This window comes from Acomys minous, assembly GCF_964271855.1.
Source record: "Acomys minous genome assembly, chromosome: 2".
Lineage (NCBI taxonomy): Eukaryota > Metazoa > Chordata > Mammalia > Rodentia > Muridae > Acomys > Acomys minous.
The window spans coordinates 62062653-62086110 of record NC_140484.1 but is presented as its reverse complement, the minus strand read 5'-3'; the positions used below and the strand labels follow the sequence as shown (position 1 = coordinate 62086110).

At 45.7% G+C, this 23458-nt stretch overlaps 2 long non-coding RNA genes across 2 annotated transcripts; both read right to left on the bottom strand.

The window, feature by feature from the left end:
- Positions 1-2847: 2847 nt before the first annotated feature.
- LOC311590116 lies at positions 2848-15397 on the bottom strand. Its single transcript, XR_014776771.1, has 4 exons — positions 15305-15397; positions 14730-14908; positions 3041-3507; positions 2848-2903 (listed from the first exon to the last, which is right to left on the bottom strand). It is a non-coding gene; the product is annotated as an uncharacterized lncRNA (long non-coding RNA).
- A 326-nt stretch (positions 15398-15723) lies between these two features.
- Positions 15724-23003, bottom strand: LOC311590110. Its single transcript, XR_014776769.1, has 3 exons — positions 22741-23003; positions 21462-21546; positions 15724-17565 (listed from the first exon to the last, which is right to left on the bottom strand). It is a non-coding gene; the product is annotated as an uncharacterized lncRNA (long non-coding RNA).
- Between the last annotated feature and the right edge of the window lie 455 nt (positions 23004-23458).

Genomic DNA, 23458 nt, shown 5'->3' with positions numbered 1-23458 from the left:
GAGCAGAGGCGAATGCTGCTACAATCTCAGTAGATAGAGCAACTATAGGGCATAGCTTATTTGGTAGAGTGTCTGTCTAGCATGCATAAGGTCCTGAGTTCAATACCCTGCACCACATTTTTAAAAAATGGGACATAGTGATGTATGCCTGTCATTTTAGCACTTTAAAGGTAGAGATGGGAAGATCAGAAGGTCAATGTCACCTTTGATTATAAAGCAAGTTCAAAGCTAGTCTAGGCTATAAAAAAAATCCTTTCTTAAAACAAACAAACAAAAACCATAACAGACAGAAGGCTCTGGCTCCATCCCAGTCCTTTCGAAGGGGTCTTTCAGACACAAATTTACAGGTTTACAGCTTGGCTCTTGGTAGGTTTTCTCCTAGTGCCTTAATCGTTTTTTCACCAGATGCAAAACAGCCAGTGACCATCTCAGTGTACCAACCACCAGTTAATGAAAAGGATGCAGCCTCTCCCCTCCCCCTACCACTAGCCCAGACCCACCCTGGCCAGCCCCTCCCCGCCCCTGGGATACTTGCCACTATTTTCTAGCTCAGGCTACACACACTTCATCCAGTCATAAACTGTCAGTGACAGTTCTGCCCATCAAAACAGGCGCAGTCTTTGCCACACACTGAAGACCTTCTATATGTGTGTTCAATGGGTTCTTACTAGCCACTTCCCTCCCCACCGTTCCATGGACTTTCTTCACTGGAACTCTGCGTCCTAGCTGGCTGTATACAATGTAGTTCCATCTGCACACAAGATCCTTTGTAAAACCTCTGTCTGACCAAGAATCTCTCCCTCTGGATGTCCTTTGGGACCCTCCTTTGGCCTTGCTGTGTCTTTCCTGACCACTCCCAGCAGAGGGAAGGATGCTGCTGGCTTGCTATGGTACTTCTGTGATTTCTGAAGTCTCACTGAGCTCTCCAGCCCATTCCACTCATCCATTTGGCAACCTCTCCTGGGAACACGGGGTACCATGAGCGCCCCCAATTGGGTCACCAGTCCTGGATGAAAAGAGACTTGAGACTTAACCCAGGTGGTATTTCCTGAGCTTGGCTTGCTGCCTGACTTAAACCGGATTAAAGCTGAGCTGGCTACCAGGGCTCTGTTTAGCCTGCCTGCATTTGAATCTCTGACACTGGTCAGCAGAGCTCCAGTCACCATTTTCCACAACCATTTCTGATGCTGAGGCTGGAATCAAAGGGGAAGTCTTGCTGCTCGGAATGTATTGCTCCCTTTAGAAAAGACAGGTTGGGGATAGGGAGCTTTTCCTTCAAGGTTGTCACTGCCTCCTGCCCTGGGCAGGCTGTGGCTAGCCCCCAGGGCTACCTTCTCTGCTTCCCCAGGGCAGTCTGTTAGCCCCTGGGCCTGGAAGCTAGGCCAAGGCCAGCCCTGCAGGCAGCAAGGGAAGCCCACCTTTTTTTTTTTTTTTTTTTGCATCTGTGCAAACTGAAGAGCTAGCAGCAATATTCATCTTAATTTTCTCTTTAAACCCTTGAGTTGCATTACAGCCTCCATTGTGCTGGTGACAGACAAATGCCTCGCAATCAATCAAAGTTAGGGTGACTGATACACTAAACACCTTTGCTTAATGATGTGATTGTTTCTTATCTGCAAAGTAATGTCACTTATGGCTTTGCTATTTATAGTCAATGTAGTGTTAGACCATTTTATGCCCCTGATGCCTCTGTGGCCAGCCCATTAGCCGTGATTATGGACCAAAGGGGGATACACGGGTTCTGAAAGCTTGGAGACAGAGCCTTCCGAGTGTTAATGCCTTCCATGCTCATGCAAAGCCTGCCTCCTCCTCCCTCACCGTTGTTCGTTCCCTCCAGTTTCTTGCAGGCTGGTGAGTAAATAAGACAATGGCTGGTCTTGACCATCGGTGCACCACCTGTGCCTCTACTGAGCCTCCTCAGGGCAGCGAGGTAGAAATTAAATGTTAAAAAACAAAGAACAAAAAAAAGAAGGAAAGGAGCCACCTCTCCTCTCTGTTTCAGGCCTGGCTCAGCATGCCTCAGGCAGGGGGTACAGTCTGTAGAAAGACTGACCCTTGTAAGCAGGTCTCCTGGTGGGCTGGCCCAGCCGCTGCCATTCATTCATTATTTGCTAAGCTATTTGCTCAGACGATTCTCTTTGAACAGAGCGGGAGGAGCAGAGCGTGCCAGGGCCTCCCTCCACTGCTCTGTCCCTGTGCTCTGAGAGTTGCTGCTAACTTCAAAGGCAGCCTCCAGGGTGGGAACCGGACCTGAGCTCCTGGGTGACTTGTCTGTACCTCCCAGGCCTGCAGCTACCCCTCTTTTTGGCTGGCATCCAAAAGGACGTCCAGAGTGGGCCTCGGCTCCATGGCCACTCCCAGAAAAGGAACAGAGCAAGTGCAGAATCTGTCAAGAATATAGAAGCGCTCGAGGATGCTGGACAATTGGATACAGCCACTGGCATTCAAAGGCCTGGTGAGGCAGCTTTCCCAGGGCCTGTGGCCACCCCACTGTCCAGGAACCATACATTTATTTGACTGAAAAGGAGAGACCCATGTTCCCCAAAAGACACGTCCAGTCCCTAACTCATGGTAACTCTCTGACTTTTGATTTTAAAATAGGGCCCCTGTAATATCAGATCAGATCAAATAGGAAGAGAGAGTCGTGATGGCCCCAAGGCCAGTGACTTAGTACCAAAAAGGATTATCTGGACACAGGCTTGAAACGAACCCGGCATGTGGAGAGCAGGGGACAACCTGTGCGGACAAGCATGGATTACGGTGCGGCAATGCTACAAGCTGAAGGATACCTGGGACTACAGAGCCACCGTGAACAGTTGAGAGCTGAAAACATAGTCTCTCTCCTCAGGATCCTCAGGGCACCTGTCCTGTTGCACCCTGACTACACACTCTGGCCTTCAGAGCTGTAGGAGAAAAAAGAAGAAAAAAAAGAAAAAGAAAAAGCCGTTTTCCACAGTTTAAGTGACACCGGTTTATGGTAATTTTCTATGACAGCCATCGAAACTTAATATGTTTGTGGGGTTCACTGGAAGATGCTCACCTTCCTTGATAGACTTATTCTCAGAGGTGTGGTTGTTTCTGGTCATCTGGGTACCCAGGTCTGGGTCACTGGAGCACAGTCTGTACAGACAAGCACCCGCATGCACACTGCAGGAGGTGAGTGAGTGAGCATGCTCACGGTTTGTGATTTATGTCTTTCTCAGCTCATGAACACCGCACCATTGATTTCATACGAAGTTTTAAAAACAAGGATTCTGTGATCCTTTCCAATAAGCAGCACCGACCATCAGCACATTCGACCCATCCAGACACAGTTTCCGAAAACGTGTGAAGAGCTTGCCTCATTCTGTCTCACTGCCTTCCTTCAGCCGCTGAAGGTCACCTTAAGCACAGAACTTGGTGGTTCCAGCCCCGCCTTCTTCTAGGAGCATTCCGCAGTGCTGTTTTGGTTTTTATTTGTTTGTTTGTTTGGTTGGTTGGTTGGTTTTTTTTGCCTTGAGTCGGGATCTGGGGAGGGACTCACAGTGGGTTAGTATGGAGGATGGGAGAAGGGAGATGACCACACCCACCCGGCAGCCGCTGGACTCTGGGCTCCTTCCATCTGTCTGCTCAGTGCACTCAGATGGCAAGAGCCTATCTGGCTCTCGGCAATGCTGTGAGGATGACGAAGGATAAGAAGCACCAAGTGTAGCCGCGTGCACTGCAGGACCCAGGAACTCCCGAGGTTTAGGAAGCTGGAGCCTAAGAGTTCTAGACAAGTGTGGTCAGTATAGCAAGGACTGAGAGAGGGTGGGGCGGGGAGGAGAGGGAGGGAGAGTGACGGAAAGAGCGAAGGATGGAGAAGAAAGATGCTTCTTAGGAAGACGGCCAACCGTATCCGCTACCGGCACGTTTTATATATCCTGTAAAACAGCAAATACCAAAGAATACATTTTAAAATAAAAATTCAAGAGACAAAGAAAAAAGTCATTAGCCAATGGATGACAGATAACATAACCAACTGCCATCACATCATCTGGAAGTAAAGTAGTTCAGTGGTGTCTTTCCTCAGCTCTCACCTCCAGCAGCCAGACGGCCCCACTGCTGATCAGAACATGGGATGAAAGGACTGACTGGGTAGGCAGGACAGGTGTCAAGTCAAAGTAGTTTTGTAAACTTAAAAGATTTATAGTACCTTTGCACCCATCTTACAAAAAAATTTTTAAAAAGCCAAAACAAATACAACAAAACCTCACAAATGCTAGGAACTAGTTAGCCTTTAAACCAAATGTGATGTCCCGACACTACCAGGAACATTTTAAATAAAAAGTAAGTTAGTGGGAAGATTTGTAAGTTCTGTAAAGTCAAAAGATGTTTTAAATACATTAAGACCCACGTATGAAGTAGAAAAGGTGCAATTTGGGTCGTAGAAGTGTTTTTTTTTTTTATCCCATTACAGAGAAAGCAAGATTTAGTGCTGGTTACGTAGTGGTAACAAATGGCGAGGGAAGTGTCGGAAACAACAATTTAGCATGGGTGCGTGTGCATGCGTGTGTGTGTGTGTGTGTGTGTGTGTGTGTGTGTGTGTGTGTGTATGTATGTGTTACCTTTCTGAGTCTGGATAGAAGAGGAATAAATTAGATATGATGGCAGGGGGCTGCTCTCTGCTTATTTAAGAGTTTTGCAGTCACCAGCAGACCTATAAAAAGCCTGTCTTTTAAGGGTGCTCGCTGGAACCTCTGTATAAGGGTTCTTGGAGCCATGCTGCTAGTCATGGGTCTGAAATTAACACATGTGATTAGAGAATTCCTGATATCTGACTGGGAAACGACTCCCTTTGAAACAAATCCTCTTCATTCCTGCTTTTAGTGAATCAGTTATCATTTTTTAAAGCCACTTGACCCGGAAGCACACGTCTAAGGTGTGAGGACTGTTAATGACAGTTTTATTGGGCACTCTGCTTATGGTTCACATTTTGAGGTCTGTATGTAATTGATCTTTCTCCCCTACACGGGAAACACAGCAATAAGCTATTGAGGCACCGCATTATAGATATAGAGAAATAATAACGATGTCACCTTGAGATTCAAAGATCACGGAATAGTAATGGTTTGCCAGCTCATTTCTCCCAACTGTGATGACCTCTCCTATACAAAATCCTAACAGCCTCAGCATTATTTTGAATTATTCATGCTAGCCTTTTCCCTCACTACAAAATCAAGGAAAATGAATGCATCATGCTCTGTCAGCTCCACAGGTATTTTGGTTAAAAAATATGTAAGATGGTATTTAGTATCTATCACACAAACAAAAAAAGGAAGAGTATGGGAGTAACACATAAGTGGTTTTCTTCAACAGAGAAACACACACAAACAACACATTCACAGGTAAACGAGTGCGTGCCTAGTTTCACATTGATTCTGAATCTGTTATTGGCAAATTGTGTTTGAGTTAGCAGGGCAGTGAGAGTCCCAGGTTTAAATATAAAGTGCATAATAGGATTAGATTCTCTTGTCACCTTCCTCTCGCCCACTACATCATCCCATCAGGAAATCTTGTGGTGTGATCTCTAAGATGACCAGTGTTAGCCAACGTGAAACTCAAAGCTTTCAGTGTTTTTTTTTTCTTTAAATATCAAATCGGCATCTACTTCTCATTTTCATTCAAATTATGGAGAGAGAGAGCAGTTTGACAGCTCTCTAGTTTAGCCAGCCTGGAGAATATGGAAGAGCTACAGTTTTATTCCGGTGATGGGGCTCCTAAGAAGCGCATGGGAATAAAATAAACTGCATGTAAATGTAAACTCAGGCAGGTACCCTGATCCATCTGTAGCTCGTGACCTTTCAGAACATGATGAAAGACAAATGTCAAGCCTTCAGGAGGCAGGAGCATTCTCGGCTTTGCTGGGCCACGGGTGCCGTCCACAGACTGTATTAATTTAGTATGGTATCAATAACCTTGAAATCAGGATTTTGCACTAAAAACCCAGGTTGATGTTTATTCAGAAACTAAAGAGAGAAAAAGGCAACTTTATTTAAAGGGGCCCATCAGCAGCGATCAGGCCACCAGCGCTTAACTCTCTAGAAACACAGAGCTGCTCACTGGCTTCCATGGCAACAGACGCTTAGGACTGTGAGGACCCAGAGATGTTCCTTAAACAGTCTATTCATTTTGCATATAATTCTAATTATAGTTGTGCTTGGCTCATTCGCCTAAGTAGGCCACACCTTGAGAGGAAGCCTGAGCAGTCAAGGTTGCCCCAACCGAAATGCAGCAGCTCCCCAGGGGGAGAGAGACAAAGCTTTCTTGCTGTGCAACACAAGCTAATTTCTGATTAGCAGAATGCACCCCACCCCTACCCCTCAAGTAACAATCAGAAAGAAACCACTTGTCCCCATTGGTGCACTCTAAACACAAGCAATCTGACCCTGAGATGCTCCTGGCAGAGCAAGCCTTGGCCGCCTCCTCCTCCTCCTCCTCCTCCTCCTCCTCCTCCTCCTCCTCCTCCTCTTCCTGAGCAGAAGCCACAAACCCACTCTATTCTGCCTGTGGTAAGATTAACTCAGCCAGCTAAGGCTGAACTGATCTCAGTGCAAGCTTCACTTGGGAAGGTTTGGGACTTGGTAGTCCTTTAAAACATGGTGTAACAGGGCTGACTGTGGGCAAAATCACTGACCTGTGCTCTTTTCTGTGTCTGTGGACAAGATAGAGACTCAGACAGACAGACAGACAGACAGAGAAAGAGAGACAGATACAGACAGAGAGGGACAGACACACAGAAAGATACCGACAGAGAGAAGAAGAAAGAGAGATAATTAGAGGGGGGGCGGCTAGTCATATTTTCCCCAGGAAGGGAAACCAATGTCACGTCCCCCCCCCCAAGATCCAGGCTGCTTTCCCCTGGGAGAAACTAGGTTGCCACTGTTTCCAAGGTTACTCTGAAGTGTAGCCCACAGGACCAGAGTGTGCAGTGATGGAGGACAAGAGGGTGGTCAACAAGACAGAGGAAATGGCGTTGCTTACCGGGACCCCAAGATATTCTGTGCTCTGAGATGAAGGAAAGGAGAGGCTTGAAGGAAGAGGGTTGTGGACCAGCCCTGCCCTCTCAGCGGTCAGGAAACAGACTTCCAGGAGCAGTAAGTAACATAGGGATTTTTGACTTTCAATAAGCAATGCTTACAATATTTGAAAAGTCTCTGTACAAAATTTTTTTATCTACCTGAAATTCCAATTAGCTAGACAGTCCAATATCTCTCCCCCCCTCTACGCTTCCCTAAATACAGCAGTGCTGGGGGGCTAGAGGAGGAGTTAAGAGGGGTGGGGCTACCTGGACGTCCTGGTCTGAGCCTGGACCAATCCTTTGGAAGGTTGAGGATTCACCGGCCAAGCATCTCCGAGTTCTAATCACCCTGTATTTTAAGTCAAGTGAAATTCTAAAGTGGTTTCCTTGGAATCCCACTATTCCAAACCCAGGCCTGGCCCGAGCTGTGCAGGTGGCAGCTCTGTTCCCAGCCTGGGAGCCTCCACAAAGAAGACCGGGAAGAACCGCCCTCACAATCAGACCAGCTATCTTAAGGGCTGTTTTCTAGGAGACCTAGAAAGCCCCAAGCTTCAGGTCCCTGGGAATCTGGACCAGGGACTTGCAAGCCACTCCCTGCTCTCCTTAGTTCAGCCCTCCAGTGTCTGCTGACAAGTGGAATTCAAACTCTGGATATAGGTATAATCTGTCAAACTCTACTGTAACCTGAATACTAAGAAATCCAAATTCCACCGACACTCCATGGCTCTGATGTCCCTCACTGATGAAGAATGCTTTTTCCACCTCAGTGTGTACTTAGTAAGCCTTACATTTGGCCAGGGTAACCTCGGCAAAGAAACCAGATAACAGATCTTTGCCTTAATGAAGTTTGTAAATCAGTGGAAATACTCAGAGAGCCAATTGTGCACAGTTTAAAAGGTGAACTGGGCTATGGGGGAAAAATGGATAGGGGTTCAGGGAGAGGTGTGAGTCTCCTGTACATTTGGAGATAAGCCCTAAGGTAGGCATGCATGCCAGGCTAGGAGATGAAAGGATAGTGACCAGGTTATTTAAGGCTAGATGTGGAGAGGAGAAGACTTTGGGGAGGAAAAACAGAGTAGGAGGTAAGGAGGGATCAATATGGGAGGTACCAGCCGACTATACTGGAATTTTGCCCTGGCTGCTATGCAGAGAGGAACGGAATTCGTGGCACCAACCCTTTGACTTGGTGACAGGTGACACTGAGAGCCCACAAACTCTACTCCATGCATTTGGTGGGATGATGGTTTTGGGCCAGTGATGTGACCGTGTGACCTGGGAGGGGTGGGGTCCTGTCCCATCAGTGCCAATCTCCCATCACAAGGATGTAGAAATGTGCTTGTTCTTGACTACATTGTATATGCAGTGAGAGGAGGTCAGTATTAAAGGGTCTTAAAGGGAGATAGCCTTTTTTGCCTACCTTGTATTGGGGGAAGGTTGGAAGAGATTGGGGTGGAGACAGATGGTAGGTATAAGAACTCAGATAAAACAGCTAACAAATACACCAACCGCTGTGCCTTTGAAGAGAGAGCTCAGGGCCTTGGTTATTGGGGGACACAAAGCACAAGGGTTGAGGAACAACATGTTACAGGGTGCTGTTAACAAACCAGAAGACAACCACAAACATTGGCAATGGATGGGAGGCGTTGAATTCTTTGGTGATTGCATTCAGTCACTGTGGGAGACAGTGTGATGGCATCTCAAAGGAAGGGACAACCACTACACGACTCAGCGACTCCTGTTCAGGTACAGTCTCAAAAGAACCAAAAGTCCGATGGACTTTGTACAGCCACTTTCACCAGCAGCAGCATCTGCAATAATCGAAGGGTGGACATAGCCCAGACCCCTTTCACGGATTCTCAAGACAATGAGATTTCTTACACCCAGCACATCAAGATTTAAGTTTGAGGGTATAATACTAACTGAAATAAGCAAGCTGGAGAAATGATTCGTGTTTACTGCTTTCACTTACACGAGGTCCCTAGAACCATTAACTTCAAAAAGATGGAATCAGGGTTACCAGGAGCTTAAAAGAGAAAGAATGAATAGTAAATATTCCATGCATACAGAATTTTGCTTTTGTAAGATGGAAAGTTCTGGAGACTGGTAGTGGTTACACTGACATGTGAGTGTACTTAATGATGCCAACCTGTATTCTCAAAGAGTCTCAAACAGTTAGCTCTGTGTCCTTCATATTTTACTATACTTTAAAAGTCCAAAAAAGAGACTTAAAGATTTGAGTTGAAAAGTATAGGATAGGTGGAAGACACTAATGCAGATAAGCGAAGACCCAGCCAATCTGTGTCCAGCCAGTGTCTCAGGGGATGGAACCTTCTGGTGTTCCATCCTTCTGTTCTGAGCCACTCTCTTCTGGCCACTGTCTTCTCTGGGTTACCCCGTCCTAGTTTTCTTCCTAGTTTGTTATGATAAACACCAGTTCAAACAAACAAACAAACAAAAACAACTCAGGGAAGGGAAGGGTTTATTTGCCTTACACGTTCCGATTATTGTCTGTCATGAAAGTAAGGCAGGGAAGGGGCTGAAGGAACGCGGCTTACTGGCTGGCTCCTCATAGCTTGTTCAGCTTGCTTTCTTGTGTAACTCGGCATCAGGGATGGCACCACCCATGGTGTCCTCGGCCCACCCATATCAATCATCAGTCAAAAAAATGCCCAACAATATTGGAGGCAGTTCCTCAACTGAGTTCTCCTCTTCCTAGGCGTCTCTAATTTGTGCCAAGTTGAAAAGAGCTAACCAAAACCCTTTCCATGCTGGGCCTTGGTCACTCTCCACTGTTTTTATTACTTCCTCCTTAGCCAGCAAATCCTCCATCAGTTATTTCAACACTGCTGTATAAGCAACTCTAACCTTCATCTTAGTGTAACGCTTGATTTCCAGCTTTGTCATCTTTTTCTTCACAATTGAATGGAAGATGATTTCCCTCAGAATAAAAAGAAAAAGACATTGAGCAAACAAAGAATATGGAGAATAAATGAATGAAGCCAGAACATGAATAAATGATAGGGGGAGAATATAAATAAAAAGAATGAAGAAGGTAGCCTGAGAACTAATGAGTGAAGCACGTGGAGCATGAAGAAAATGAATGAAAAAGGTGATCTGTGCTAAGTGGAGATGGAGAGGGAATGAATAAAAACAATGGATGAGAAAAGGAGTCAGAACATGAATAAATGAGGGAGGTGGAACATGAATTAATATAAGTGAAAGAGATAGACTATGAATGAATGAATGAAGTATGTAGGATATGAATGAATGATATAACATGAATAAACAAAGGAGATGGCTGTTAATGAATAATGAGGTGACCTATGAATGAATGAAGGAGGTGGAGTATAATGATGAAGAATGTGCTCTGTGAATTAATGAAGGAGGCAGAGTGTAAATGAATAAAGTAGTTTGTGAATGAAGGATGTAACATGTGGATAAATGAGGAATGTGAAACATAAACAATGAGGTGACCCGTGAATGAACAAATATGAAAGATGAATAGAGTGGAATGAATGAATGAGGTGGCCTGTGAATGAATGAAGGAGGTAGAGCATGATGAATGAAGAAAGTATCCTGTTTATGAATGAAGGAGGTACAACGTGAACAAGGGAGGCGGGTGGTGAATGGGGAGCATTCTACTGGTCTTGGGCAGCCATCAGTAAGATGATGAGTAGACTCCCCTTGGAGCAGGGAGACATCAGAAAGAAAGGAAGAGAACATGTGATGGCTAGCCATGTGCAGCTATGCTTCTGCAGCATTAAGAATCCCAGCAAGTCCAACACAGGCAAGGCTACACACAGAGAAACTGGGTCTCGAAAAACCAAAGAGGAGGAGGGGAAGGAGGAGGGGGAGAAGGAGGGGGAGGAGGAGGAGGGGGAGGGAGGAGGGAGAGGAGGAGGGGGAAGGAGGAGGGGGAGAAGGAGGGGGAGGAGGAGGAGGAGGGGGAGGGAGGAGGGAGAGGAGGAGGGGGGAGGAGGAGGGGGGAGGAGGAGGAGAGGGAAGAGGCAGAGGAGGAGAATGATAATGATACAATAATGATAACAATAATGATAACAATAATGATAACAATAATGATAATAATAATAATAATAATAATAATAATAATAATAAGAAGAAGAAGAAGAAGAAGAAGAAGAAGAAGAAGAAGAAGAAGCCCAGCAAGGGGTCTTAGGGGTTAATATACCACCCTGTGTCTTCAGTGCACTCCTCTCTCTCTCTCTCTCTCTCTCTCTCTCTCTCTCTCTCTCTCTCTCTGTTGTTTTTTGAGACAAGGTTTCTATGTGTAGCCTTGGCTGTCCTAGACTCACTTTGTAGACCATGCTGGCCTCAAACTCACAGAGAATCGCCTGCTTCTGCCTCCCTGAGTGCTGGGATTACAGGAGTGCACTACTATGCCTGGACCAATTAGTTCTCTTGAGGGTGCTACAGTGAGTAAATGTGCTTTGTGCCTAGATTTATGAGGTGAGCCTTAACAAACAGTCTCAGAGCTGGGGAACAGCACTGGCTCACAATATTGCATGAATTCCAGGTAGTGGAGAAGTGGCTGAGGGACTCAACATCCTCTTGATGAATACCAGCCCGTGGGCTTATTTCCTGGACCAACCTGAGTTGGACACATATAGGTCTATTAGTTGTTTAAACAGGATTCTAGGTGTGCCTGGGAGCAGATTAACACTGGAATTGTCGACTGAGGCCAACAGATGGCCCTCCCTCACCTGGCCTGCCTCCACCCATTGGAGAAAAGGCACCAAGACTGAAGAACATGCAGTTTCTCTTGTATTGGGGTCTTACTCTATGGCTCAGGTTGGACTCATTCATTATGCTGCCCACTGTGGCCTCATACTAACCAACAGACTCAACCTTTTACATAGTTGTCACTACAGACCTATAACATGGCAGAGATGTTGATGGCCTGTGCCCTCGATATTACATCACACTGAAGCTATACTTTCAGTTCCCTGGGTCTCCCACTGCCCCGTACAGGTTCCGAGACTTCTAAGAACCAACTGCTTATAGTATATTTTATGTCTTATTGTTGTTAATAAATAACACACATGCATGTACATCATGCTATATATACATATATACATACATATATTCTTATGATAGAAGAGGGCATGTACTGGCGTGTGTCTCTAGGGAGTGCAGGCTAATACAGAGACCAGTCTGTGGGGGTTGTGTGGCAGTGTTTACTTCTCTAGTTACCATAATGTATGGAATTTTGATTGAGAAAGAGTGCCTGGATGCCCTCTATGATCGTGTCATAGTGCATCTCAGCTGCATAGTCGCCTGCATCCACACTGCTCCCGGTCCTCTGCAGGGCACCTCCACTGCACAGGGACTCTGTCCACATGGTCAAGGTGGTGTCAGGCTGGCAAAGCAAAATCTTTCCTATTTGACTTTCAACTGTGAAATTGTGCAGTGTCTGTATGAGCTGCGCCCTTAGCAACTGTCTGGTTTACAAACTCCCAGAAAGGTGAGAGTGACCCAGAGTCTTCAGTGATGGGACAGGTTAATCTGAGACTGGACGGACAGCCGTGAAGGCCACTCTGGCGGCCTATGTTCCCTTCTCCATTTTGGTTGTTCTTGTTCTCAGCCTGGCACTTAAAAGCAGAGTTTCTCTGAGTGTTTGCACGTTTATAAAAATCCGTGTGAAGGCTTAGTGGCTGGAGAATGGAACTGATTTGATGGCGGGGAAGGACTGACTATGGGTTTCTTTAAAAGTCAGCACTTGCTAATGCTGCATTTATAGAGAGCCCTGAAGCCCTCTAAGCAACACACTTGCTCAGTTAAGAAGAATCAAATGGACCCAAACAAAAAAAAAATCCAAGGGTGGAAGGTGGCTGCTTTCCTGATGTTGTCAGCAGCCCTCAGACATCCTCCTGAGAAATTCTTCTCCTTAGCTGGCCCTAGGGTGTGAGCGGTGACGTGATGGCAGAGGCCAGTCTCCATGCGTTCGGTGCAATGGCTGCTTCCAGGTGGAGTTTGATTTGCAACAGGAAGTAAACTAGACATAAATTAACAAAGGCCTGTCCTCACTGCCCTCCCACAGCTTTAAAATGTGTGTGCTCTATAGGCTTCCATGAGGCCTCTCCCCTGGTTTGTAGAGTATGCCTTTTTGTGTGTGTATCCTACACAGTCTTTGCTTTGAGCGTGTCTCGGTCCAAATGCCCAATTCCTGTAAGCACACCTGTCGTGCTGAGTTAGGCACCATCAGAAGAACCCCCGCTTTAAAGATGCTATCTCCAAATACAGTCAAATCCTGGGGTATGGAACAGATAGAGTTAGAAATTTATACATATTTTCTAAAGGGAAAGGAAGACACTGAGGGAAACTTTACAGGTACACAGAGCTAAGGAAGGAGAATGCTGAGTATTAAGGGGAAGGCACCCCCTAACTTGCAGTGGATATGATCCAAATTCCTACATGGGATGGATATATATATATATCCATCCCATGTAGGCTCCCATATATGTACATGTGGACACATATGCATGCATGGATAGCCCACATATAAAATACTGATTCTTTGCAGCCTTACCCTAAAGCTCCTCCTTGTTCATAGAAATGAATTGGTCACTGTCTCTATTCCCTGTGTTCTGGAAAACTGCCCTGTCCAGGTTGAACACACAGGTGAATGAAGAGTTTGCAATGCAAGAATCCTTGGTCTTATTGGTCATAACATTCCCGTCCCCAAGAGCCTGTACTCGCTCACCTCTAATATCCACATGAACTCAAGCATGTCCTTGGCCTCCCATGCCTGGAAACATCACCCTCTGTGCTGGCTAGTCTTAGGTCAACTTGACACACTAACTAGAGTTATCTGAAAGGAGGGAACCTTAATTGAGAAAATGCCTTCACAAGACCCAGCAGTAAGGCATTTTCTTAATTAGTTATTAATGGCAGAAGGCCCAGCCCACTGTGGGCAGTTCCATTCCTAGGCTGGTGGTCTTGGGTTCCATAACAAAGCAGAATGAGCAAACTTCTGCCTTCAGGACTTTGCTGTGTCTGTGTTTCTGCCCTGACTTCCTTCAGATATGAACGGTAGTGTGGGGCATATAACTGAATAAACCCTTTCCCCCAAGACTTGCTTTTGCCTATGGCGTTTTTTCGCAGCCTTAGAAACCCTAACTAAGACACCCTTGTAACGTCCACATGGTCCTTTTAGGTTGGACTTCTGTTCCTTCACTGACATCCTTGCTCCCTTTCCAACCCAGCTTGAATCCAGTCCCTTCAGGAACCTTCTCAGACAATCCTAGCCGGGATTTCTGCCTGGGCTCTGTTACAGCATCATTTCTGAATTGTGTCACGGCTCCTTGGTTCATCTTATCCAGGTCTCTGTGTCAGTGGCTGTTCAATGACTTGAATTCAGGTCCCCCTGCTTATCCTGCAAGCACTGCACCATCTCCCAAGCCCCAAATGCTGCACAATTCTTTTGAACAGTTAATTGATAAATCAACTCAAACTGATTCTTGCCACCTACTAAAATTCAGACCCCGGGGTAGAGATCCTGTATCAATAAGCCCATTGTGATCTGGTCATGGTGGTGTACAACTTTAATCCTAGCACTGAGTAAGCAGAGGGAAACGTCTCTGTGAGTTCAAAATCAGCTTGATGTACGTAGTGAGTTCCAGGCCAGCAAAGGCTACATTATAAGAAAACGAAAATTAAATAAGCCAAATATTACCCTCAGTGGAGATCCCAGGAGCCCCCTGTGACAGTGTGGAACATTTTTGGCATGCCTCAGAAGCTGGGAGAGGGACAGTGCAGAATAGGCGAGGAGGCTGGAGATGTTTCACAGAGACCTGGTGCTGATGTGGAGGAAGGCGAGTCAGAGATGCATATTAGGGCAACCAGAGACCAGGCCTGCAGGCAAGAGAGAAGTGAGTGTCACTGAAGCTCTTGTGAAGAGGTCAGTGCCTAAGTGGGAAAGCATTCTGAATGACCGTAAGGGCCACACAAGCTCTGATGGGTGTATGCCTGGCACCTTTGCAAAAGGAAGCTGGAAGTCAGAGGCCCATGATAAGGTGTGTGTGTGTGTGGGTGACTGTTTCCATGATCACATCCCACCCGAGACCTTCCATGGTGAATTGTGTCTTACTCTTTCTTTTTTATAGGCAACACAATTGAGGGTCAGGAAACTCTGGCCAACAAGAGCTTCTGGGTTGGTTCTGGGACAGTCCCCCGTTTAAGTATACCGCCTTCCTGGGACACCAAAACAAGCTAAGGAACTTTCTCAAGGGCTGTTTTTGGCTCAGTTACCAGTGCAAGTTGAAGGCTGTTGTATGGGTCTGGCTGAAGGGACTTTATAAGCCACCCCTTCCAGGCAAAGAAAGACTCTGAGACGGACCCTGGATGGGGAGGAAGGAAGAGACAGTTCTAGAGACAATGGCATTTCATCGCTCAATAAACACACACACACACACACACACACACACACACACACACACACACACAAATCTTATGAAAAAAAATATTTGGAGATGGGCGCTCAAATATTTTTTTCCTTAAGGTTCCATTTGGCTTAAGAAAGCAACAAGATGTAAAATCGGCAAAGGTATTAAGGGGGCAACCACTGAGCCGCAACGGGTACGTGTCCATTATTTTCATGTCTATGCTATTAGAAGTTTACGTAATAAAATAAAACACACACGACTCGAAGTGAAATCACAAGCGTTTAGTTTACAACGTTAAGGCTTTACGTTTTTATGTTGGCAAAGCTCCACTTTACAGCATGGGCCTGAGCGTCTTGATTTCTGGGGACATCATTTAGGAAGCACGGCATTGCGTGGAAACTCTGAGTTTAACACTTGTGTGAGTCGAGGGTCCCATGCCTGCTCTTTACCTGCTTGTCTTTAGGCTGATTTTTCATGGAACCCAGAGCATGTGTGGCCATTCTCTGGGTATTCCCACCTCTCACACAGCCACCAACGGTCTCATCTGCACCCCGTGCTGTGATCCATCAAATATCCTTGCAGTCCCTCCCTCTGACTACCAGCGCTGAACACCGGTGCTTTATTTCTCGCAGAGACACCAGTGCAGTGGAACAATTAATGATGTCAGCTTGCTGGCATCACTTATGAAATATCTTCTGTTACAAGACACTCTTGGAGGTAGAACCAGAAAAGGGTGCGCACATGTGCCTTTTCTCAATAAGCTACAGAAGTAGAATTGGTCTTTTGATAAATGCTTTCTGGGAGTTGTCTTTAAGGGGGCTAATTTTTCAATCTTAAAGAGAGAACGAGAAGAAAGAAAAGAGCGTTTCAGTGTTCCAGGTAACTAATGACCAAAGCGGAAGTGAGGAGATAATTTGATAAATACTGTTGGGCATTGATGAAGCCATGTGCATCTGATTCTGGTAGGAACTTAGCCACCTCCCTGATTAGTAGCAAAGGTATTTTCTTCTGGAAGATTGGACTATTTTTGAATTCTACTGATTGCACTAAATTGAATGCCATATTATGAAATCCATTTCAACTTTTATGGACATCCCTGCCTCCTCCAGGGGCTTCTTTAGGCATTTGGTTTATTGGGGAAGAGTCATTTATTCCCTGCAACGATGCCCACGGTGCTGGCACATAACGGCAAAGAAAATAAGCCACAAAATTCAAGTTCTTATTGCAGAACAGCGTCGACTTACATGGTTTTCTTAAAATAATGGAAAATGTTAGAATATGACATCCTGGGGAAAGCCAGGGGACTCTTGCGTAACTAATCAAAATGTCGCCGTCCCTGAAACACAGTAGTAATGTGACCTTTGCCTCCTGCTTTACAAGGAAGGCGTCCTTCGGAAAAGGCAGAGGTTCTGGATGAGGATTTCAGGCTGGCAGAAGCTCTCGGGGAGAGAATGACACCCGGAAAAACAGAGCCTCCAACCTCAGGCCACCATCACCTCCCAACCATCATCCTTAGCTGACAAGAGCCAGGCTCCTTTAAGATTCTTAAAAACATCCCTTTGTGAACACTTTTGTTAACATCAGCATGCCGGTTTTCTGGATTCGAACCCTCAGCTGAGTATAGCACAGGGAATGCTACTGATAATTCCTCAAAATATCATACAGCAATCCAAGCAGTAAAGATACGTCACTGTGGACCCACACAATCTCTAGTCACCTCCCCAGTCCGTTATCCCATACTTGCCCTGCCTGATGTTGATGTGTTGATTGGTGCAGTGGATCTTGATGTTTTAGAAGTGTTCTGACATTATCTGTTTGGAAGTTTGATGCCTGGTTTAAAACTCCTGGTGCCTCTTAGCCTGTACAGTAATGTAGCAATCACAGGACCGGTTTCCACTGATGCCAGATGCAGCCTTGAGTCGAATGAATTCCGATGGCTTTGTTGTTAAGAGGTAATTCTTGTTGTGGCTAATAAGGTTAGCATGGGCCCACTCCTTCCTTCTCCAGCAGCCTACTATCAGTTCTCCCAAGTGTTCAGTCACCAGACGCCTTCAGCTCTAGAATATGTATGAAGCCACAAACAATCACGAAAACTTAAATGGGAACAAAATTTGAAACTGCGAGGATCTGAAAGATACAAGTTAATACATGTCTGACCATTCAGAATGTCTGCATGTATCCAAAAGCCTGTGATGGCTATCTTGTTCGTTTCTTAGGATATTCAGTTTTCATGCATAATGGGAAAGCATGCTAAGTCTAAATCGCCCTTTTCATTACTAGAATCTTGAGAATCTACTCATCCGGGCAACTATCAGACTGGGGAATTAGTCCACAGAATTTCTGGCAGGGGGAGGCCAGAAAAACAGCAAGACTAATGATTCCACAGTCACCTTTAAATTCATATTTAGACTTCTTCTAATCTATTTTTATCTCGCATGTGTGGGTAGATGCCAAAGCAAGCACTCAGTTACTATTTCTAGCTTGTTAATAATCAAGTAATATTTTCCCAGTCATTGACATTCTCATTTGTCGCAAATGAAAATCGTATTTGCAAGATGCAACACTTTCTGGGAAACCAGACCCGCGATTTCCTTCTCCGAGCAAGAAAGACACGTTTTTAATCAGCAGTCAACTCTGCGCTCTTTGGAGTTGGTTTAAACTAAGTCAGCAACTCTGATTCTTTTATTTGAAGAACAAATAGCAGGGTAAAATTCCTAAGCCTTAGCAATACACCATCATAGCTTGCCACCAAAAGATTTTAAATTCTTCAACTCAAAAATGCTAACAGTCTTCTCTCTCCCTCCCTCCCTCCTTTCTCCCTTGCTCCCTCCTTTCTTGCTTCTATTCTTTTTTCCTTCCTTCCTTCCTTTCTCATCTCTCTTTCCCCTGTTCTCCTTCCCTCCCTTTCTCCCTCTCTCCTACCTCCCTTCCTTCCCTGTATCCAAACCTGTAGTTTTGGGAACTGAGAATACTCTCAGAAATATTGATATTTGGAGATCAACAACTTGTAAGCCCTGGTTTTGTTATCTGTAAGCTGGGTAGCTTTTGGAGCCTTCAGTCTCACTTTGCTTACCTATGAAATGGGTGTTATCTCCCTCAATTATCAAGTTTGAGAGATTTTAAAAGATAACCCTAAACACACACCCACAAAACGCAGTGTCTATGCTTTATGTGCCTTGGATGGGAAGACACATATGTAATGGAAATTCATGCATTATTTGAAACTTTGGGTTACGTATGACAAGAAACAGAGACCAGAATACACAGTGGAACTACTCAGCCCTATGGGGCTTCCTCACTAGGAAGACATTCAGTGATATGGCCGTGGATATGTTTTAATAGTAAAATGCATGCTTATCATATGTGAGGTCCTGAATCCCACCTCACCAACAAAATAGATAGATGAATGGGAATAAGTAAATAAATAGGTGGATGGATGGGTGGGTGGGTGGTTAATATATGGATGGAGATAAAAAGATAAATTGTGATAACTGGGTAGATGAATAGATACATGGATGGAAAAAAAGGAAGGATAGATGAATAGGTGAATGGATGATTGATAGATGAAAATGAATAATGATTGAGTTGGTGAATAGATAGACAGATGGGTGGATAGATGGTACGTGGATGGATAATATATGATAGATGGTAGGTGGATAGATGGATAGATGGATCTATGGATAGATGATATGAGGGTGGATAGGTGGCAGATGGATAGATGATAAATGTAGGTAATTTGATAGATGGCAAATGAATGATGGATCTATAGGTAGGTGGTAAGTGAATATGAATAGATGATAGATAACCAGACAGACAGACAGACATATAGATAGAAGCTCTAGGATCACATGGTTCTTGCTTTGTGCCCAATATAAATAGGAATCTTTATAGTAATGTTATATCCATCCAAGCAAAAAATCTCCATGGGTTGCTGCTGGCTGGTGAAATATTTTACCATGTACAAACCTAGTTGAATTTGTGGGGGAGTCACACATGTTCCTGGTGAGGCTCAGGAAATGTCAGTTCTCATCTGTAGCTTGTACATACCCAAAGGCTGGATGTCAACTGTGTGATCTTGGCCAGTCACTGGACCACTCTCCTATTTTCATTCATAGAATTTTAATAATGCTACCTACTTCATAGAGCTGTGAGGATTACAGAAGACCTTGACCACGAAGCACGGTCAAGGGACTGCCACTCGATGAGTCATTGATAAATTCCAACTATTCATAATTTCTATGGATCCTGTATTTCAAATTCCTTACTAATTTAATAAATCCCCCCAATAAATACACTTATTGAGATTAATTGACCAGACAAAGAGGCAAAGCATGTATTTGTCAAGGATTTGATTGGCCTTTGTGGTTAGAACAGGCAGAGAGTAGCATCCAGATCCCCTGTCAACAGATCATGGAAGCCCCATGGCAGTTACATCTGTCCACATTCTGATGGATTGCCTGGGGGAGGCTGTGGGAAGCAAAGTGCCCCTCAGCCTCAATCTCCTGCTTTGGCCTGACTCACTGGGGGATCAACTTCTGTCCATACTGAAAGGATGGCATGTGAGTCTGAGGTGTTTAGCACTCAGTGCTCAAGAAATGCCCACAGTGGGAGCACCCGACTCAGAGGGGCCAGCCTACTCATGCAGAACCTTCCCAAATCACCCTTCCTGTTTCCCTTATCAGACCTTTGCTCTTGGTCACTTAATGGTTGGAATCGCCTTGTGCTCCTACATCCTCTATGATGTTTGCCACAGTTATCCATGATGAGCCAACCAGAGGTAGGGGCATAAACTAGAAAGGATGGAATCCTAGCATACAGATGGAGAAAGCCAGCTTGGAGCTGTGGTAGGAAATGGGAAGGCTGGCAGAGCATAGGGTGAGAGGCAGAGCAGCCCTAGTTTGGGTCCTTCACTTCCCATAAGGAGCTATCTTTGCTCATTTTCTGGCCAGAGTTCTGGGGCTGGCCTGCTTTGGACCAGCGCCTTCCCTTGCTGGAGTTCCTTATAGCTAACTGCACGCAGACCCTCTCCAGCGGTGGCTACCCTCAAGCTGCACAACTCGTAAACAAGAACGCTGTGATTCCAGGGACTGTCATTTAGATAGATCAAGGGAGCATTCTTGGACCTCACCTGCTATTCTTAACTCTAGATGGAATGGGGCTTATCTCTCCTGCTCAGACTGTGGAGGAACAGCTGCCTGAATCATGCTCACCAGTTCTGCCACAGTGCGCCCACCTGTACCTCACGTTATTCTTCTGCACCAAAGGCCCAGTGCACCAGGGCTAGACTGAAGACGTTCTCCTCGAAGGGACTACAACTACCTCTTCCGTTTCTATTCTGATGGCTGCAGCGGGGCCCTTGGCACAGCAGTTGGTTCTACCTTATTCTCCTTTCTCATCCCCAGTCAGAAACGAATGACGGGAAAGTCACAATCTCAGCATCCAAATCCCCATGCCTCCTGCTTTAATTTCCAAGTCACAAAATAACAGGTGCGGCCTGTCCCCAGAAGGCAGAGGGTGGGGGTTGAGAGGGGAGACCTACTTCCTCTTGGCACCCAGGTGCACACCCCTAGCATTTCACACCACTTAAAAGACTCTGCCCAATCTGCCAACAACGTGTTACAAACACAGCTCTTCCCGAAAATGGATCAAAAAACACTTTGTAATGAGTGTAGGAGCCAGTTTCAAAAGGGCTGTAGAATCGAACAAAATTCCCTTTTCTGGGTGTTTGACACTCAAATAGCTCAACACAGGATAAGAAAACTTCTCCCCAAATATTTCCACAGGCAGAAGCCATTCTGTAAATAGGTTTGCTCAATATATATATCTCTGAAGAGTTGTCTTTCGTTTGGGTGTTTACATAGCAGGTGCACATCCCTGGATATTCATTGCTCCACAGTTGGCATGCTTTAGAAGAAGAGCAATATGAGGTTTGGGATGACTTTCTGGCTGACAGTTACCAGGCAACTAGATCCAAATTCCACAATTAACAGGAATCCTCTATTTGTGTGTGTGCATCTGCTTACTTGGGTTCCTCTTCTTCCTTCAGTCCTCCAAGTCCCAGCTGTTTTGGGTTGGAGATACGATGGAGAACACATCCACTGCACAGAGCTGAAAAAAAGAGCTTGGAGAAGGATCCCTGTCTCAGTGAGGGTCCCGAGTGCACACACACATATCTCCAGAGAGATGCTCGCTGTCCCTCATGAAACCCGAATAGGTTCCTTATTGTACACCACACCACCATGAGCTCCACAGAACTGCAACATGTCTCCTTAAGTGTGCCTCAGACCTGCACCAACCAGGCCACTGAAGGAGTGCAGTCTTGAAGGGGGTCTTTGGACTACCTCCTTTCTACACAGGCAGAGCCTCCTCCTTGCATTTTCCACCCCAACCCAAGACTGATAGGCTTCCAGATGGCAGTAGAGGCTCCCGTGGGCTCCTGGGCAGAAGGACTTTTGTCTCTCTGTAGGACAGCATGGGCTAAGTAGCCCACCCTTGTACCCTGTGTGGCCCATCTGTCTGTACTTCTTGCTTACAACGATAGCCTGATGTCTGCAGCTGTGCCAAGAACCAACAGAAACCAGCATGAGGCAAGGGTGTAGCCAGAGGCAGATGGTACCCACTCTGGGCCTAATGGTCCTGTCCCAGTCTCAGGCTTCTCCCTAGTCTAGTATCTCTGGGCTCCAGGCTTCACCCGGGCCAGAGGCTCTGACTCCAAGAACACCAAGATGGAGAAAATCGATTGTATTAATCGAGAGCTCACCACTGAGATGCTTTTGTAAAAGCGGCCCGCATGTAAAACACTTCAAGTGGGGAAGCTTTTAGCGTGTTTCTCTTTACACGACCACTGCACGCTTGTCCAGAGTTCGGGGCTTTCAAATCACATAAGGTTTTTATGTGATCGTTATAAAATCCCTTCATTTCCCAAAGGCAGGGTAGTAAGGATTAAGCTTGACTACAGAAGACAGCTTTGTTGTAAATGGTCTCTAATGTCACAGAAGAGCTTGGGAAGAGAGGCTTATTAAACAAATTTCGTGGGTTACAAATCATTAGAAGCAATCACCCACCGTGTCAAGTTCATTTGCTTAACCTGAAAGGTATCCATTTGGATGCTTAGAGGAGCTATGCAAATCGACATGGTTCCTGGTGGCCACAGGAGAGCTGGCTGATGTTAAAGAAAACCCAGGGAGTCCCTTGAAGAACTCAGGCTAGCCTGCAGTACAACTTCTTATGGTTTTCTCCGGCCTTCTGTAAAACAAACAACAAACAAACACACACAAACACAAACACAACAACCAAACTCACTCATGGGGATGTGAGCCCAGAGGAGAAGAGGCGAATCGTTTAATCTGAAGACAGGAAACTCCAAAGGAGTCTCGTCCATGCGGGCTCATCCATCCTCCAGAGAAGTCAAGGGTTGCTCTCTCTGTGAAAGGTCCGGCAGGAAACCTGCTCCCAGACTGCCTTAGCTACCGTGTCTTCCACACTGTTCTTCCCACCAGGCCACTGCCCCATATGGAGCAATCTGTGTCCATCGGATTGGACCGGCAGTTGGTGAGGATCCCTGAGCCTAGGGACTCAGTTGTGAATGTTTTGCTTAGCTTTATGACTTCACAAAGGAAGGGGAAGAGCTTGCCACAGCCAGGACAGGAGACTGGGTTTTAGTTTGAGTCATGGAAGAATCCAGGAAGTAGGCCAGAATCCTTTCCTTCCACAGGCCCTGCCCTTGGTCGGAGGACAGTGCCCTCTTCTGCTTGCCTCTTGCTTCCTGATCCTAAACAGTGCTTACCTCCTTCCGAGCGAGGAGCACTGAGTTCTGCTAAAAGAGTTACATGCATGGTCTATGACACGCTCTGGGTGATAGCACTGTCCTCAGTCTCCCTTGCTCACTCTATTCAATGCTACATAAGCCACTTTGGTGGTCTTGGCTGTTATAGAGACCGTTCCATCCCACAGGAGGAAGGGCAGAGTTCAGATGACAATACCAGCCTTCATTTCCTCCTTCTTCCCCAGACCCCAGCAA